Raw genomic sequence first — 14,976 nt, 5'->3', positions numbered from 1 at the left:
CAAATCACTTGTTTTCCCCATCGCATCATACGGCTCAGAATGTTGGGTTTTAAAAGCTACAGATCGGAAAAGATTAGAAAGTTCTGAACTATGGTGTTACAGAAGAGTCCTTAGGATAAGCTGGATTGAGAAAAAGACTAACGTGGAAGTTCTACAAAAGATCAATATCGCAAAAAAAGATTACTTGACATTTTGGATGAAAGAAAACTAACTTTTATTGGACACCAGGTTCGGAAACACAATACTCTGGAAAGAACGCTACTAATTGGATCAGTTTATGGTACAAGAACGAGAGGAAGGCCTAAAACTAGATTGAGTGACAATATCAAGGAGTTGTGCGGGCTAAGGATGGTGGAGTTGGAAAGGAAGGCTCAAGACCGGAATGATTGGAGAAGTTTTGTGCAGAGGGCCACGGCCGTTCGACATCGAACACCCCGTACTTGATGATGATGATGCCTACACACACTAGACACACGCCCGGACCTTGTTGCTTCGTGCTTGAAGGAAACGTAGAATTAGAATCCCGCTGTTTTTTCAAAGCTGGTGCTTGATTGGGGATGCTTACAGCTTCAGCTATTGTAAGTCTACCTTAGTAGTTCTCCCTGTGAACAATGTGGGTTTCGTCAATTATTTCTTTCGGGGAGGGTTTCCGGTCGTGGTCATCAATATAGTGTTGGTTTATTGCCCCTGGATTTCTATGTTCCAGCATCCGTCTTCAGACTGTTGTGGTAGCGTGTCCAGTGTAATATTTCTGTGAGATGTACACATTTCTTCAGACATGTACATTTATAGACTACGTTGGTGCATGCTTCAATAGGTCCTTTTGGGGGCGGTACTGTTCTCCAACACAAGACTTTCAGTTAGGTTGGGCTTGCTATGTATTACAAATTTTACTTTCTGGTAAGGGGTTTTCGGGGAAACCCCTTGTTTATAGTGGACATACCACAGTACCTTAACAGTCCGACGATCACTCACAGCAAACCAACCTAGCCCAAGGGCTCCAACAGGGAAAAATAGCCCAGTGAGGAAAGGAAAAAAGGAAATAGATAAACGATCCAAGAATTAATGAATAATTAAAACACATTTTAAAACATTAACAACTTTGAAACAGATATTTCATATATGAACTATAAAAACATTTATGGCAGCCTGTTCAACATAAAAACATTTGCTGCAAGTTTGAACTTTTGAAATTTCACTGATTTAACTACCCAATTAGGAAGATCACTCCACAACTTTGTCACAGCTGGAGTAAAACTTCTAGAATACTGCGTAGTATTGAAACTCATGATGGAGAAGGCCTTACTATTAGAATTAACTCTACGTCTAGTATTACGAACCGTATACATAGACACACACACACGAACACACACACACACACACACATATATATATATATATATATATATATATATATATATATATATATATTTATATATATACACATATATATACAGTATATGTATACAGTATATATATATGTATACAGTATATATATATATATATATATATATATATATATATACTGTATATATATAGTTTTGCCAATAGAAAAAATACTAAACACCTTGATCATTCATGGCCACTACAGTATCACCAATTCTGTACTCCTCTGTTTGTGAGGTTTTCATCTTCATACCTTATCACCATAGTTTTAACCAAAGACAAGTAACATGATTATCAAATAAAACATTAGATAATTGTCTTGGGCAAACTAGAAATTGGACGCAATTAAAAACTTAAAAGCCTTTGAAATATTAAGATAAAATTCTAACTGAATAACAAATGATAGATATAATAAATCGTAAGTAAAAACATAATAGTCTTGAAAAACCGATAGCTTTTACTTAATCGATATTGCGAAGGAGTTTGTAGCAAAGAATCATCATCGTCAGTGTGCTTCGGTAAATTCACCACGTAGGCCTACTTGTATTTCATGATAGCTATTGTGTACATTTTGCTATTGGTCTCATAAAATTCGTCCAAAAATATGAATTTGTCTTTGCTAGAATCCGTTTTCAGAGATCAGGAAACCGTTCTTCTTTGTTGTCCAAACTTGCTTCCCAAGCCATCTTCTAGTCTTTCTTTCTAGTTGTGTTCTCTTCCTTGGCCCTCTTTATTTCCTCATCTTTTCTTATTGTATTATTGATTTTATTCTTTCAGTTGCGCATTTAAAGTGTCTAACTGTCTATACATGTCTGAAACACTTGGGATTTCCTCTGCTCTTTTCTTGTTGCTCCTCACTTTATTCAGAGGAACTTTTGCTCAAAACAAAATAACCCATCGATATCTTCCGTTTTCTTTATCGTCCTCAATAGGGATTTTAGGACGAAAGATTCTTATATAATCAGTTATCTATAATTATAGAAAGGATTGAGTCTTCGGGAAAATATGAATTAATTTATTAAATATATCATTTAATCCAATGAAAAAAGGGAATTTCAAACTTGGGAGTTAAATCAAAGAAAATTCACATAATAATTTTCAAAGTTAAGATATTGTAAACTTATTTTGATCTGTAGTGAGCGTGAAAAAACGAAGTTACCACTGACCCAACATTTTTGCGTTTAGAGCTTTTATTTTTGGTGTAAACCAACATTTACTCGATCATTGATATTAGAGATATTGTGCAACAGGTGTTCATGGGACCTTTGAGTTCAATCTACTAAGAATTCAAAGACTCTAAGTTTTTATTCCCTTTGACAAAAATCTTTATTGTCTTCAAGAAAGTTTTATATTAATTTTATCCCGTTCTACCTTGAACTCTCTTAGGATAAACATAGTTACAGCAACCAATTTTTCTTTTGTGCAGATTATTTATGGCCGTCTTCTGTATTATCCATTGCAACAGAAGGATTTTACAATATATCACTCAGTCTTGTATCTCGTTCTCTTCACTTTCCAAAATGTTCTCTTGAAATTTCCTTCAAATTTGCTCATTATTAAAGACAAACTTGAAAGTCTGCTATATGTTGCAAAGAAACACACACACACATACACACACACACACACACACACACACACACACACATATATATATATATATATATATATATATATATATATATATATATATATATATATATATATATATGTGTGTGTGTGTGTGTGTGTGTGTGCGCGCGCATGCATGTCATAGACACAGACCGTATATTTTTGCTTTTTGGTGTGCACACGTGAGAATATCACAGTGAGTAAAACGTTTATGAGGATTCAAATAATTTATCTATGCATTTAGACCTTCCGTTTTACTCAACAATGCCGCGGCTCCATCTGTGCGTGGACGTAAGCCTACTCAATGATTCTAGAAAAGTCCAAATTCTTGAAGTTTTTTATTTGATGCCATAAAAATATCATCTCTGGTACTCTTTGCTTTTACAGTATTGTAATTAAAACAATAAAGCTTCTTTCAGTTTTCCATTAAAACTTTATCTTATAAATGCAAGTAATTGAGAAGAACTAGGAATGTTGGTTGATTGGTCTAATTGTAGAACATAATTTACATTCTTCACTTTCTCCTTATCAACTTACTCGGTATGTCTCTCACAATGTCAGTAATTCGCCTACCAACCGTAGGGCTATTGTGTGACGGGAGTTTGGCTTCAAGTTCAGAGCCATCTTTTCTCAATGAATAGCTCGATAAATTGCCAAGAAGCTCTCCCCCTATCGTGGTTTACCTTTTCTAATAAGAAACATTATTTGATGCCGTTTGAGCTTTGAAATCATCATTTTTATACCATTTGTTTTTTGTCCTTCTAACTCTGTTTTCTTGCATCAGAAAAATCAATTGGTTTATTTGTAAATGGTGCCTGGTGTTCACACTACAAATGTCTTTCCATTATTGATTCTTTAGGCTCTCGTCATCCAACACCTCCAAACATATTACAATAACATATTTAGGATGATGACGTCATTAACAAACTGAACAAAACCTCTCTAGAACGTTCGCTGCTTTGATTGTGATTGACCATTGCTGCTTGGTCCGACAAGTCTCCTTCCATTGTCAGACTGACACGGTCCTTTTTACTGGTGCCTTACCTCTAGTATTAGTTGCTCTTTGACCTCTATTTTGAGGCATATGGCCTCTAGCATTAGAGACTCTTTGACTACCTTCTATTAGGGCCTTACCTCCAGCATTAAATAGTCATTGACTTCTATCTATAGTCCTTAACTTCTATCTTGAGGCGTCTAACCTCTAGTTTTAAAGGCTCTTTGAGCTCCTTTTTTTTTTTTTTTTTGGTGGTGCCTTACCTCTATCATTAGAGGCTCTTTCACCCCTTGTAAGTGATGCCTTACCTCTAGTACTGGATGGTCTTTGATCTATTTTGAGGCGTCTAACCTCTAGCATTAGAGTTCTTTTTTTTTTTACCCATTTTTAGTGGTGCCTTACCTCTAGCATTTTTTATCTCTATTTTGAGGAGTTTAACCTGTAGCATTAGAAGCTCTTTGACCTCTTTTTAGTAATGCCTTACCTTTAGCATTAGTGTGTCTTTGAACTCTATTCTGAGGCGTTTAACCTCTAGCATTAGAAGCCATTTGATCCCTTTTTAGTGGTGCGTTACCTCTAACATTAGAGGGTCTTTGACCTCTATTTTAATTCACCTTAAATAAAGTATTAGAGGCTCTTTAACGTCTATTTGAGGCATCCTTCCTCCAGCATTAGAGGCTCTTTGGCCCCTTTTTAGTGGTGCCTTACCTCTATCATTAGAGGATCTTGGACCTCTATTTTGAGGCACCTTATCTCTAGCAGAGGCTTTTTTACCTCTTTTTAGTGGTGCCTTACCATTAGCATTATAGGATCTTTGTTCTCTATTTTGAAGTGCCTTAACTTTTACATTAGAGGCTCTTTGATTCCTTTTTATTGATACCTCACCTCTAGCATTAGACGCTCTTTGGCCTCTATTTTGAGGTGTCTCTCCTCTAGCATTAGAGGCTCTTTGGTAACTCTTTCGTGGTACCTTACCAATGACCTTAGAGGCTTTTTGGGCTCTTTTATGAGGCGCATTAACTCTAACATTAGAGTCTCTTTGATGCGTCATAATTTTAGTATTTCAATTCCCCATTTTCTATATACTCGTGATGGCTCTTTTAGCTAGGCTTTATCAGTACAGCTGGGGCAAAGCCATTTAAATTCTCCTATATATTCTCTGATGTTGACGTCCATAAAGACGCTTTTCTTGTGGTAGAACCCTCCACAACATTCACATCCTATCCACCCCCCCCACAACCAAATATCTACACAAAAGGCTACTTTCCATCCTGGTGTAATACTACTTTTTGAATTGAGTTCCTCCTTTAGATTAAATGATACTTTCAACCAAATTTAAGCTATAACACAGCTCAATATATATATATATATATATATATATATATATATATATATATATATATATATATATATACATATCTATCTATATATATATGTATATATATATATATATATATATATATATATATATATATATATATATATATATGAGGCCTTTGTCCTGCAGTGGATATGAAACGGTTATATCCATTGTTTTCCCTATTCATATGTTTTCTTTTTTTCCATTACCATTTTAATATCTTTTCCCCTTCATTGCCACATATATTTTTCTTATGTAAACTTTTAAGACCAACACGAGACCGAGAACGGCGCTGAAAATTTTATCTTGGGGAGTTAAGATCTATATTCCCCATTTCACACATTTCATTGAAAGGTTTAACGTCATCATCCTCATGTCCAGTAAATCAACAAGATGAGGGTTAGGAGGACGCACCCAGACAAGTCCCGCAAGGGTATGATATGACCAGAAGGAAATTGCAGGGTATCTTTGAATTCATATCTTGCAGATAAAAGATTAAAAAGTATTATGTAAATTTTAATAAAGTACTGCATAAATTTAATTTTTAATGGTAATATTTGCAAATAGACATTATTTATTATTTTGGTATGCCCATATTTGCATTTCTTTCCATACCTTCATCTGCCTTCCTTCTTTGAAGAATTTGCATTATGTTTGTTTCTTTACCTTGTTTTTCTATGAACTTAACTTTTCATATCAACTACGTGTGGGGAGGAATCCACTTGCCAGGCCTAGTTTACTGAATCCATTTCTGAAATAGGCCTATACGTATATTCTTTTTGGACTCTCTTCTGATACATCTGGGCTATTGCTGTTCTGGACATTCATTTATTCTTCTTTTTCTGTCTTCCCATTGTTTCGTTTATTGTTGGTTATTGTAGTCTCACCTCTTCTGCCTCTGTTCTCTCTTCACTAATGGATTGCCTTTCGTCTAATGGATCTTTCCTCTGGTTTGTCTACATTTCCTGCTTTGTCTATCGTTAATAATTCTTTGTTGAGAACTTACAGATCCTCGATCATGAACCACTGGCTCCTTCCCTCCCAACCGTTCTTCTTGTGCAAATTCGCTTCCTGAGCCAATTTATATCCTGTCTGTATCTAGTTGTGGCCCTCTTCTTTGACCCTCTTTATTTTCTCTTCCTTGAACGTATTTATTTCAGCTTTTCCTCTTATCTTACTGATTTTATTCTTTCATTGGGGTATTTAAAGTGTCTATAAATGTCTAAAATAACACTTTTGATTTCCTCTCCTCCTTCTAGTTGTTCCTCACCTCTTTCAGATTTGCAACTTATTTGCACAAAAGCAAAATAACTTTGATTTTTCCCCTTCATATGATTGTATTAAGTAGAAAAATAGTTATCAATTATCATCTAAGGAAATGAAAAAATCTTTTAATAGATATGTGTAAATTTGTTAAATTTATAAAGTACATCAACTTTGAGAAAGAATATAAGTTTTGAAGGGTTTTATAAAAAGAAAAAACATAAAAATATGTAATATCGATATACTGTGAATTTATATCGGTGGGTAGAGTAGTTGAAACCTATCTACTTTACAGTAGTGCCAGAAGCGCGTTAGTTGGTCCATTTATTTATTTTTGGTGTAAACCATTATGATACTCACTAATAATTGCTTATATGTAATACAGCACACTAGGCCTACAACAACTAACGTAGATTCAGTAATTGTGAATATGAAATCTCTCTTTTACTGTAAACAAGTATTTACTTTCTTCGTGAATATTTTAAGTTGTAATTCGTTCACATTCTACCTTTTAATCATTTAGGATAAAACAAGAGTGTCACTCTTGGGTTTTGGCATAATTTTTTTTTTTTTTTTTTTTTTTTTATTAACTTTTCATTCAGATTCACTGCCGACTTATGTATAATTATTGCGCGAACTCTACAAGGAAGGATTTTGTAACATATCCACTCTTATATCTTGTACTCTTCCCTTTTCAAAAAGTTCATTATTTTCTTGAAAAAGGTCACAAACACCATCTACATATTTTCTTGTGAAATTCGCTTTTATTTTGATCATGATTTAACTTGAGTTCTTTATTAGAGAGAAACTCGAAAGTCTATTCTATGTTGCAAAGAAAAGTTTATCAATACTTTTTCACCCATGCAACAGTTACTTTTAGATCTTGAAGAGGAACTTCAATTAGGAAAATACGTGATCATGTCCAGAGAGAGAGAGGGAGAGAGATTATACATTAGATTAAGAATTGCAGGCAATAATAACCTACGAAAGAATAATTAGTGTCTTTGCTTCTCTTAACAACGCATTTCTCATAATTCATTTAACTTGTCTCATTACTCTCTCATAATTATGACTAAAGTTCTCCAAAGAATAAGTATTACAGACGATCGTATTCTCTCGGGGATAAGTGATATAGAAGACTACTATGTGCGGGGAAATGGATACTATTTCACAAGGAGTGACCCAGACATTCAAAGACGCTGACGACTCATAAAAGTTATTTCATTTGATTTTAAATATTGCAAAAAACTAATGAATATTTAGTGGCCCCTTATTTCAAGCATTAGAGGATGTTTGACCTTTATTTTGAGGCACTTTACCTCCAGTATTATAGGCTCTGTGACCTCTATTTTCAGGTGCCATACGTCTACCATTATAGGATCTTTGACCTCTATTTTGAGGCGTCTAATCTCTACCATTAGAGGGTTATTGACCCCTTTTTAGTGGCGCCTTACCTCTAGTATTAGTTGCTCTTTGACCTCTATTTTGAGGCATATCACCTCTATCATTAGAGACTCTTTGACTATTTATTAGGGCCTTACCTCCAGCATTAAATAGTCATTGATTTTTATCTATAGTCATTGACTTCTATCTTGAGGCGTCTAACCTCTAGTTTTAAAGGCTCTTTGTCCTCCTTTTTTGTGGTGCCCTACATCCATCATTAGAGGCTCTTTCACCCCTTGTAAGTGATGCCTTACCTCTAGTATTGGATGGTCTTTGATCTATTTTGAGGCGTCTATACTCTAGCAATAGAGTTTTTTTTTTTTTTTTATCAGTGGTGACCTACTTGTAGAATTTTTTATCTCTATTTTGAGGAGTTTAACCTCTAGCATTAGAAGCTCTTTGACCTCTTTTTAGTAGTGCCTTACCTCTAGCATTAATGTGTCTTTGAACTCTATTTTGAGGCGTCTAACCTCTAGCATTAGAAGCCATTTGACCCATTTTTAGTGGTGCCTTACTTCTAACATTAGATGGTCTTTGACCTCTATTTTAATTCACCTTAACTAAAGTATTAGAGGCTCTTTAACGTCTATTTGAGGCATCCTACCTCCATCATTAGAGGCTCTTTGGCCCCTTTTCAGTGGTGCCTTACCTCTAGCATTAGAGGATCTTGGACCTCTATTTTGAGGCACCTTATCTCTAGCATTAGAGGCTTTTTTACCTCTTTTTAGTGGTGCCTTACACCTAGTATTTTAGGATGTTTGACCTCTATTTTGAAGTGCCTTAACTTTTATATTAGAGGCTCTTTGATTCCTTTTTATTGATGCCTCACCTCTACATTAGAGGCTCTCTGGCCTCTATTTTGAGGTATCTCTCTCTAGCATTAGAGGCTCTTTGGTCTCTCTTTAGTGGTATCGTACCAATGGCCTTAGAGGGTTTTTGGGCTCTTTTATGAGGCGCATTAACTCTAACATTAGAGGCTCTTTGATGTGTCATAATTCTAGTATTTCAATTTCCCATTTTCTATATATTCGTTATGGCTCTTTTAGATAGGCTTTATCAGTACAGCTGGGGCAAAGCCATTTAAATTTTCCTATATATTCTCTGATGTTGACGTCCATAAGGACGCTTTTCTTGTGGTAGAACCCTCCATAACATTCACATCCTATCCATTACCCCCCCCCCCACAACCAAATATCTACACAAAAGGCTACTTTCCATCCTGGTGTAATTCTACTTTTTGATTTGAGTTCCTCCCTGAGATTAACTGATACTTTCAACAGAATTTAAGCTATAACACAGCTCTCTCTCTCTCTCTCTCTCTCTCTCGCGCTCTCTCTCTCTCTCTCTCTCTCTCTCTCTCTCTCTCTCTCTCTCTCTATATATATATATATATATATATATATATGCACACACACACACACACGTATATATATATATATATATATATATATATATATATATACGTGTGTGTGTGTGCGTGTGTGTGAGACCTTTGTTCTGCAGTGGATATGAAACGGTTATATCCATTGTTTTCACTATTCATATATTTTCTTTTTTTCCATTACCATTTTAATATCTTTTCCCATTCATTGCCATATATATTTTTCTTATGTAAACTTTTAAGACCAACCCTCCTGCCAACACGAGACCGGGAACGGCGCTGAAAATTTTATCTTGGGGAGTTAAGATCTATATTCCCCATTTCACACATTTCATTGAAAGGTTTAACGTCATCATCCTCATGTCCAGTAAATCAACAAGATGATGGTTAGGAGGACGCAACCAGGCAAGTCCCGAAAGGGTATGATATGACCAGAAGGAAATTGCAGGGTGTCTTTGAATTCATATATTGCAGATAAAAGATTGAAAAGTTTTATGTAAATTTTAATAAACTATTGCATAAATTTAATTTTTAATGTTAATATTTGCAAACAGACATTATTTATTATTTTGATTTAGATAATATTTTCATTATTTAAGAAAAAATATAGCATTATGAGAGGTTTATAAATAATTTTAGAACAAGAGCTAAACTCAGGAGATGTGCCATATTGACGGATAGAACGGAGTGTTCCATTTGTTCCTTTCAAATGCTGGAAATCTTTAATCTGATTGGAGACCTCTTTTGGATGTAAACTGAGTGGCTCCTTTTTTTTTTTTTGATTGACATATAATCAGTTGTTCTGCTGAGATTCGATGCTTAATTTATAGGATGTGGGCCATACCACCTGAAACAGGGACCGGGAATCCATACAGTTCGAGGTTCATGTGGAAAATATCTAAAATCAAGACTCTAAAACAGCTAAGAAAAGGATGATAATCATGAACACTTCATTCAACATGAATACCCTGAGCTTGGAGAGTTAAGGTTACTGAGCTTTGCTCCAAAGAGCAAAACTAGATCAAATACCACAAGGTTCCCGCGAAATGTAGACACAAATAATCATTGTAAATAGCTTTTGAGGATGACTCGGGAATTCTAAAAAAATCTTTCCTCTTTTCCCTGCAGAGCCATCGTCAGTTACTGCAAGATCTACGTTTTTTATATATTTTTTTTTTCACTTATTCTTGGCCCATTTTCCTGGCACCATCTGTCTTTCTGCCAATGCCCATATCTGCATTTATTTTCATACCTTCACCTGCCTTTCTTCTTTGAAGAATTTGCATTATGTTTGTTTCTTTACCTTGTTTTTCTATGAACTTAACTTTTCAAATTAACTACATGTGGGGAGGAATCCACTTGTCAGGCCTAGTTTACTGAATCCATTTCTGAAATAGGCCTATACGTATATTCTTTTTGGACTCTCTTCTGATACTTCTGGGCTATTGCTGTTCTGGACATTCAATTATTCTTCTTTTTCTGTCTTCCCATTGTTTCGTTTATTGTTGGTTATTGTAGTCTCACCTCTTCTGCCTCTGTTCTCTCTTCACTAATGAATTATCTTTCGTCTAATGGATCTTTCCTCTGGTTTGTCTATATTTCCTTTTTTGTCTATCGTTAATAAGTCTTTGTATAGGACTTTCAGATCCTCGATCATGAACCTCTGGCTCCTTCCCTCCCAACCGTTCTTCTTGTGCAAATTCGCTTCCTGAGCCAATTTATAACCCGTCTGTATCTAGTTGTGGCACTCTTCTTTGACCCTCTTTATTTTCTCTTCCTTGACCGTATTTATTTCAGCTTTTCCTCTTATCTTACTGATTTTATTCTTTCATTGGGGTATTTAAAGTGTCTATAAATGTCTAAAATAACACTTTTGATTTCCTCTCCTCCTTCTAGTTGTTCCTCACCTCTTTCAGATTTGCAACTTATTTGCACAAAAGCAAAATAACTTTGATTTTTCCCCTTCATATGATTGTATTAAGTAGAAAAATAGTTATCAATTATCATCTAAGGAAATGAAAAAATCTTTTAATAGATATGTGTAAATTTGTTAAATTTATAAAGTACATCAACTTTGAGAAAGAATATAAATTTTGAAGGGTTTTATAAAAAGAAAAAACATAAAAATATGTAATATCGATATACTGTGAACTTATATCGGTGGGTAGAGTAGTTGAAACCTATCTACTTTACAGTAGTGCCAGAAGCGCGTTAGTTGGTCCAATTATTTATTTTTGGTGTAAACCATTATGATACTCATTAATAATTGCTGATATGTAATACAGCACACTAGGCCTACAACAACTAACGTATATTCAGTAATTGTGAATATGAAATCTCTCTTTTACTGTAAACAAGTATTTACTTCATTCTTCTAGGTCTCTCCTTTTCTCTAGTTCTCTCCCTCGCCCCTTTGTCTACCCCTTCCACTTGATCTACCCATCTCCTAGGTCTACTTCTTCCTCTAGGTGTACCCTTTCCTTTCCTCGAGATATACCCTTCCTCTATGCCTACCCTTTCCCCAAGGTCTACCAATTCCCTAAGTCTACCCCTTCCTCTAGGTGTACCCCTCCTAACTTGGTCAATATAAATTAGGCTGTATAGCTTTTTAAGATATCTCCAGATTATTATTATTATTATTATTATTATTATTATTATTATTATTATTATTATTAGCTAAACTATAACCCTGATTGGAAAAGCAAAATGCGATAACTATGCCCAAGGGCTCTAACAGAGAAAAATAGCCCAGTGAGGAAAGGAAATAAGGAAACAGATAAACGATATAAGAAGTAATAAACAATTAAATTATATTTTAAAACATTAACAACTTTTAAACATATTTCATATATAAACTATAAAAACATTTATGGCTGCCTGTTCAATATGAAAAAATTTTCTGCAAGTTTGAACTCATGATGGAGAAGGCCGGTCTATTAGAATTTAGAATTAAGTACATGCCCAGTATTACTAACAGTACACACACACACTCACACACAGGCAGACACACACACACATATACATACATATATATATATATATATATATATATATATATATATATATGTGTGTGTGTATATATATATATATATATATATATATATATATATATATACATATATATATATATATAATTTGCCGATAGAATGAAATATTAAACACCTTGATCATTCGTAGTCAATGCAGTATAACCAAGTCTGTGGAGGACTTTTCTGTTTGTGAGGTTTTCATCTTCATACCTTATCACCATAGTTTTAAAACCAAAGACAAGAAAAATAATTATCAATTAAAACATTTGATAAGTATCTTCTGCAAACTAGAAATTAGATGAAATTAAAACTTAAAAGCCCCTAATATAATTGTCACTCAAGAACAAATGATAGATATAATAAACCGTAAGTAAAAACATAGTAGGCTTAAAAAACCGAGAGCTTTTACTTGATCGATATTGCGAATGAGTTTGTAGCAAAAAATCAACATCGTCAGTATGCTTTGGTAAATTCACCCCATAGGCCTACCGGTATTTTATGATAGCTATTGTGTACATTTTGTTATTGGTCGCATAAAATTCGACTAAAAATATGAATTTGTCGTTGCTAGAATAAATTTTCAGAGGTTAAGAAACCATTCCTCTTAGTTGTGCAAACTCTCTTCTTAAGCCATTTTCTAATCTTTTTAGTTTTGGCACTCTTTCTTGGCACTCTTTATTTCCCATCTTTTCTTATCTAACTGTTTTTATTCTTTCATTAGCGCATTTAAAGTGTCTGTCTATACATGTCTGAAACACTTGGGATTTCATCTGCTCCTTTTTTGTTGCTCCTCACTTTATTCAGAGCAACATTTGCACAGAATGAAATTACTCCCTCCCGTCCTTGGCTCTCTTTATTTCCTTTTCCTTGGCTCTTTATTTCCTTTTCCTCGGCTCTCCTTATTTCCTCTTCCATGGCTCTCTTTATTTTTCATCTTTGGCTCTCTTTATTTCCTCTTCCTTGGCTTTCTCTTTAAAAAGGCATAAATTAACCTGTTAAAGAAAATAATAGTTTGTTGCGCCATTCACAAATCATTCTCGAGTCAACTTTCTCCATCTATATTATTATTATTATTATTATTATTATTATTATTAGCAATTTTGAAATAATATTCCTAATATGATCAAATCATAGGACCTGGGTTTTGATGGATAAAGATAACTATTTATTATCCAATTTAGTTGTTCCTTTTTTTCTGCAGCTCTTATTGTTTTGCTTTCCTCTTAGAGCTCACTAATAGTGCGGTGGTAGCATGAAGTCAGTTCAAGCTGGGTAGATCCTGAACAGACTTTGTCCTTTAAACAGATTATTATTATTATTATTATTATTATTATTATTATTATTATTATTTGCTAAGCCTAACGGCTCCAACATGGAAAATAGCCCAGTGAGGAAAGGATATAAATTACAAGAGAAACTTAAGAACAAAATTAACATTTGTCATATATAAACTATGAAAACTTCAAAATAACAAGAGAAAGAGAAACAAGATAGAATAGTGTGCCTGCGTGTACCCTCAAGCAAGAGAACTCTAATCCAAGATAATGGGAGAACATTGAACAGAGGCTATGGCACTACCCAAGACTCGAGAACAATGGTGTCATTTGTGATTGTCCTCCTTGAGGAGCTGCTTACCATAGCTAAAGAGTCTCTTTCACCTTTACCAAGAGGAAAGTAGCCACTGAACAATTACAGTGCTGTAGGTAACCTCTTGAGAGAATAATTGTTTGGTCATTTCAGTGTTGTCAAGTGTATGAGGAAAGAAGAGACTGTGTAAAGAATGAGCCAGTCAATTCTGTGTTTGTGTCGGCAAAGACGAAATGGGCCGTAACCAGAGAGGAATAGAAACAGATTGAGGGTCGATATTCCATTATTTCTGATTTGTGCCTTCGACTCGATAATAAATCTCAAGTCTGCTGCTAAAACCTTTCGTATGATTCCAAATACTGTATCGGCGAGATATAATGAAATATCACAGCTATGGCGTCATATACATAAAATGAGAAAAAAACTGAAAATATTACCAAGTCTGTGGAGTACTTTTCTATTTGTGAGGTTTTCATCTTCATTCCTTATCACCATAGTTTTAAAACCAAAGACAAGAAACATAATCATCAATGAAAACATTAGATAATTGTCTTCTGCAAACTAGAAATTAGACGAAATTAAAAACTCAAAGGCCTTTTAAATATAAAGATAAAATTGTAACTGGAGAACAAATGATATATATGATAAATCGTAAGTAAAAACATAATAGGCTTGAAAAACCGATAGCTTTTACTTGACCGATATTGCGAATGAGTTTGTAGCAAAGAATCATCATCGTCAGTGTGCTTTGGTAAATTCACCCCATAGACCTACTGGCATTTTATGATAGCTATTGTGTACATTTTGTTATTGGTCACATAAAATTCGTCATAAAATATGAATTTATCGTTACTAGAATCCGTTTTCAGAGATCAGGAAACCGTTCTTCTTTGTTGTGCAAACTCGTTTCCTAAGCCCTTTTCTA

Source organism: Palaemon carinicauda, unplaced genomic scaffold, assembly GCF_036898095.1.
Source record: "Palaemon carinicauda isolate YSFRI2023 unplaced genomic scaffold, ASM3689809v2 scaffold1, whole genome shotgun sequence".
Lineage (NCBI taxonomy): Eukaryota > Metazoa > Arthropoda > Malacostraca > Decapoda > Palaemonidae > Palaemon > Palaemon carinicauda.
This window is presented reverse-complemented; position numbering follows the sequence as displayed.